This window comes from Merops nubicus, unplaced genomic scaffold (assembly GCF_000691845.1).
Source record: "Merops nubicus isolate BGI_N331 unplaced genomic scaffold, ASM69184v1 scaffold19429, whole genome shotgun sequence".
Taxonomy (NCBI): domain Eukaryota; kingdom Metazoa; phylum Chordata; class Aves; order Coraciiformes; family Meropidae; genus Merops; species Merops nubicus.
In genome coordinates this window covers 24,861-30,882 of record NW_008630431.1, presented here as the reverse complement: position 1 = coordinate 30,882, position 6,022 = coordinate 24,861, and positions in this window count along the sequence as shown.

Genomic DNA, 6,022 nt, shown 5'->3' with positions numbered 1-6,022 from the left:
CCTCAATATATTTTTGAAAAGTAATATTCTAATAAACTGAAGTCCACTCAACTCATTCTAAATTGCAGATGCTCCAGGCACTTAAATAGCATTAGACCCCCAATGACAAGCACATTAGATTATCAGGACAAAATTCAGCCTTCAGTATATCTTGTTTATTGCAAAGCCTGACAATTCCTCCCTTAAATGAATTGGGGAAGAAACTTTCAAGCCTGTTCTGGCCCTTACATATGGTAACCACTGCTATAATTACATCTTTGGAAACTGTAAACTCTTCCTGGAAAACCTGACTTGTACTCTTGGGGAGTTCATATTAAGTATTTAAGTGGCTCAGTGGTTCAGCTCACCTTCAATTCGTTAAGCTAAGAAAGAAACACTGCTGGGCTGAGATAACATGAGGTTTCTAAAAGCTCAGTTAAAACTAGAACTAAAATAGGATGAGAGGAAATGGGCTTAAGTTGCGCCAGGGGAAGTTTAGATTGCATACTAGGAAAAAATTACCTTGCTGAAAGAGTAGTGAAGCACTGGAATGGGCTGCCCAGGGAGGTGATGGAGTTACCATCCCTGGAGGGGTTCAAAAAACATGTGGATGTGGTACTTCAGGACATGGCTTATTGGTCATGGTAGCGTCAGGTTGATGTTTGGACTTGATGATCTTAGAGGTCTTTTCCAACCTTAATGATTCTGTGATTAATTTCTGGACCTTAACAGGTATACAGGTTGTAACCTCAGCATATATAGACATTGTTGCGTATATTTAGCTTTGTTTGTATCAGCATTTAAGTTCCATCTATTTCACTTACCTTCTCTGTAAGTCACAAACAGAGGTTATGGGCCAAGCTGCAGTATAGTGTGAAAATGATGGTGTTCAGTTGTTTTGGCAGTGAAGCTGGCAGAAGATGCACAGTCAGACTCCACCCCTGCCCTGCCAGCTATTCACATTGAGGCTGGCAGTGCTGGAGTTACTGAACCACAGAGGAGCAGCTACGTCAAGTGGTGAGGCTCTCCGAGAGCCTGCGAACACAGCTCGTGCAGCCTACAGCACCTGCTGGTTCAGTTCTTTATTTCTCCTCCTTATCTCACTTCTGCTGAGAATGCAGCAGAAAAGCGGCAAGTCCTCTGGTAAGCTGAGGGTACTCCACATTACTAAGCCTTTTGTGTTTTTGAGCTGGATCTGAAGAAAAACACGTAGCACAAGAGAGGACAATGCCCTGAGGGTTTCATGTTGGTGTGGACTGGTCATGTCTGTGGGAAATGACAGCAGGCATCACAGAAGGTAGTGGTCAGAAACTGTTTGCTGAGTGAAGGACACTGGCAATGCTCAAGCAGCAGAAGTACTGTGTGCCCAGAAACACCCTCTAGGAAGCCAAGGAGCTTTGCTGCAATGCTGGAAATGAGCTGGAACTATGAGGTGTCACCATGGCTATTACTCAAGAGACCCCTGGGCATCACTTTTTACCCCATCCTAGGAACCAAGAAAAGCTACAGTTTCCTCCAAAACACAGAATACTAGAAATCAGTATTAAACAGTCTCCAGGTCTAGGATGCCACAAGACAGATCCTTCAATTTAGATTGACCAAAAAGGTCTGAGGGACTATCATTCTCCTATGCCATCTGAAATATTGCATAAGATGACTGAATTTGTTCACTAACACTAGCGAAAATAAAATTTCTGACGCTACTTTACCACAACAGCTCAAAAAATCTTGATGTAGACATAAGCAGAATTATACTTGAGATACAAGATCTGCAGCAGTTGACTCCCCTCACCTAGTTTTCATTTTTGTCTACCTCATCATGCTCAGCCCAACTCAAGACAAGCACAGTATTTCTTATTAACATCACTAGAAATTAGAGATGAAACCTTAGACATTGGAGGCAGTTAAGGGCCCAGGAGACTGACATCTGAGGGTGAAGGCAATCTTCCAGGGCCACTGCTTCTCCTGGGAGCAAGCAGCCCTTGCTCCCAGCTGCCCCAGCCTTTACCTGTTTTCCTGTCACTACCATCTCCCCGTGCCGAAAAGGGTAAGTGCTGACTGCCGCACGCCGCTGTGGCAAGCACCACGGCAGAAAGCAAAATTACGATTACCTCCATCTTACAGCATCTCTTTAACGGCAGAAAGTCATGTCTAGAAGGTAAAAAACTAAACTGAGAGCCCGGGTTCCCCAAATGCCCCATCCCCTCTCATCGGGATTACTGTGCAGCAGCAGTCCAGAAAGGTCCATGTCCGCTGGAGACGAGCTGCACCCTCTCACTAAACTGCAACAATTTTGGAATAGACATCTTTACCAAACAAGGGTGGGCTCAGTTTGATGTACCTTTAATTGGTATCACCTTTGACTCAGTCCCTTGAACGTGTCCTTACTGAAAATTAGGTGTTTTCTCATGCTGTCATGGGATACAGAAATAAGACCAAAAGAAGCCACATCATGGTACATCATGGTAATGTTTTAGGCCACAAGAGATGAAAGAAATCTTCCACATTTATTCTACCATTTCTAAGTAGAGGTCAGCTCTTATCTAGCAGTTCAATAGTCATTAATCCATGAGAAAAAAAAAAAACATATAGTAGGTAATCATGATAGAAGGGAAAACTTAAAAATACGTACATACACAGACAAGAAACATATCAACACCACTTTACCACTTTTGTATTTTATTGTGGAACTGAGTTTGTTTCCTTTACATCAAATATCCTCAATGGAAGAGGGGATATTGCACACAAATATCATAAAAGCACTACATATTACTTTCACTGGAAACTAATTTTCTACCTTAGATATGACTGGATAGGAGTGATGCAGGATTATAAGACATAATACCATACACAGCTGCAGACTGACACAAACACCATTCAGAACAAGAGAGAGGAGGTGTGTGAGGTGCTTCTCAGCCATCAACAAGACTGTTTCTTTCCATAGTTCGGAAGAGAACGGCTGCATGCAAACGCGTGACAGCGTATTTCAGATTTTCTCTTTTACGGTCGTGATTACAGCCCAGTCTTGAAGAGGTAGCTCCTGCTCTCTGGAGCTCCTAGCTAGTCTAGTGCACAGAAGCTGCTTTTTATTTTTTTTTTTCTTTTTTCTCTTGTATTTTTATGCCATTGTTTTATTTATTTTCTTTTTTTTTTTTTTTTTGGTAAAGTCACAACAAACAGACTTCTTTTTTTTTTATTTTAAATAGCAAACATTTTTAAACCAGGTGAATAATATAATTGCATTCTAAGAAATGCTTACTCTTAGTTGCTTTTCCTGTTTTGTTCAATTATTAAGAGAAAAGATGAAAGCTTAGAGTTTCTTTCAAGTGTAAACATTATGCTTTTTGCTTTTCTAATAAATCCAGACCAACAAAATTACTATTTCTCTCAAACATCATTAATAAGCAAGAACCTCTGGTGACAGATGAACAAAGAGAAGCATATGACAGGAATGTCCCAAATGCACAGTAAGCACCCTTTGGAGCTGATGTGCTTGTGTTGGGAGGGACAGAAAATTCAATTAACAAATTGATTAAATCTTACTAAATGAGTACTAGAACTCTCCTAAAATGCATAAGCTATCATAGACAATTTAAGAATCCCCATAGTCATATACACAGTTATCTCCATTCAACACAGTATGCAAAGTAAGTGGGAAGAAAAAAAAGGTTTCTATGAAAGATGGGATGAAAATAGAGCTCAATGAAGCTAGGCCCACCACAGGACTTTGAATAGGCATGCAAGAGAGGCCCTGTTCAAGTTCAGGAGTGAGGTGGGATCCCCAAAGTTAGTTCTTCATTGAATTTTATGAAGCAGTACAGTAACAGCATAAAGATCATGACTGGGAATGCTGTTATGGGTAATACCATCATTTAAATGGAGTGTCCGTTAAGACTCAGATATTGAGTCTTTGTAATTATAGAGTAATCAATAACAAACCATGCTCCTAGAAATCTATGCTGATCAACAGCACTCATTGTTAATGTACATGGTACATTTTGATGACTGTTACACTAAACTAATTGTGTAGTGGTAGGACTAGCACAGTTAGATTAGTTCCACAGGCAGGAGAGACATTAAGGGCAAGAGGAGCTAATGGAGGAGTTCATTGCTGTGTTGCACCCACGTGTCGTTGCCATTTGGAAGGGAATGGATGGAACAGGCATTACAATACCTCAGAACAGCCAGACAGGGGGTTTAATAATCTTTTAGCAGCAATAAAAGTGAATGTATATTTTAAGATCAGCTGTAACCGTCTAATGATGATTATTATTATTATTTTTTAAAGCAAAACAAGTGCTTGAGCCATCACAAACTTGCTTGGGGGGACTTAAGGCTTGATTCCAATTTCATTTACAGTAGGACCAAATGACTGTAACTTCCCTGACTGTAGTAAAATTGCTCATGATTCACAGGACTAAGTGGCATAAGCAAGATTAGTCTCAAGGCCACTGCTGTACTTAAAACAGATTTTCTGCTGAAGTACAAGATAGAAACCGTTTCAGATATTGTCAGAAAAACTGTTCCCACCCACTCAAAAAGTTTGAAATCTGACCTTTATAGGAAAGTAGACAAAGCAGAAAGAGTTGTAGGAATAGCACAACTACTCTGCCCAGCATTTTGCCTATAACTTTGAAGACTATGGATTATGAAAGCAGTTTGAAGTGAACGATTATGAACCCAGCAAACGTGCTTGTTTTCACAATACGTTTACATCTGCCTTCTGTGCCATAGTCATTTGAGTTAAGGACTTTAAAGGTAAGCAATAAATAAAATAGCATTGCTAGAGACACCTAAAAAAAAAAGAGAAGACATTAAAAATAAATCAGAAGTCCCAACAACTGACAAACAGTAATTCACAGCATTAAATGGGCCTCAAGAGCCCACATTTAAAGGACCCTAAGGCAGTATAAAAAAACCCTCATAAAAATTAGGAGTGCAAACATATACCTATTAAACAGAAATATCCTAACAATGTAAAGTTGAAATAAATTATAAGTAAAGAAAAAAAATTGAGGTCATAGTTGACTACATTGTGAAACTTAATACCAGCCATAATAGTGAATCACACAGACCAGTATATATCTCCATTATGGAGGCCTTTGCACCTTCTTTAAATTCAGGTTTTGCAAACCTTCTGCAAGGTAACAAGATTTTTTCAACTGGGGTAAAACTTCTGAGGCTAAAAATACCCAAACTGTCTTGATTCACAGAACAGTGATGCTGTTTGTCTGCAAGCAGTCTAGAGAAGGAAACCAAGTGAGAGAGGAAGGAGGAAAGGAAAGGAAGAGGAAAAGATGAGTAAAAAAAAAGAGGCAAGGAAAGGAAGAAGGAAGAGGAAATTTGAAGGTAAAAGAGGAGGAAAGGCAGGAGGAAGGGAAGAGGGAAGAGGGAAGAGGGAAGAGGGAAGAGGGAAGAGGGAAAGTGTGACTTATTTTAGCTTATTGCTTATTCTATCCTTTTTCAAGATATTGTGAGGGTTGAGAATGTAGATTACACCTTTCTAAGTATTAGTCAATCAACTTTTCAAATCTCATTCTCTCTCTTCATCAACAAATTAATTTTACCGCCACACACCCATATCCCCAAAATGTATTGGCAGTTGTCTGTTTTCAATAAATTTTACCTTAATATCCGTTCTCTCTAGAACCTTAAACAAAATTATTGATTATCTTAGAAAACTACTAAAAAAATTGCCTTCAGCTGAAAAAGTTTTGTCTGCAGTTTCTTGTAAATGAAAGCATTTGTTAAGAATGCATCTGTTAAAAGTTCACACAGCACTAAAAAAAAGGGTTCTGTACATTTGTTCCTGTATTCACTCTTAAATTAAACAAATAAAGTAAGGTATGACAAAGGAAGGTCGAACACTGTACAGGCTCGCAGGTAACCTTTTTCATCCTTCTGAAGGTCTCACTAAGGTGTTTAACTCTGACACTGGACACCACTTCAATCTTGTTTCCACAGCACAAAAGAAACTTCCCAAAAACCGCTCATCTTGCCTTGTTGAGCTGTCCAGGTGCATCAGTGAAGTGTTCACATAACT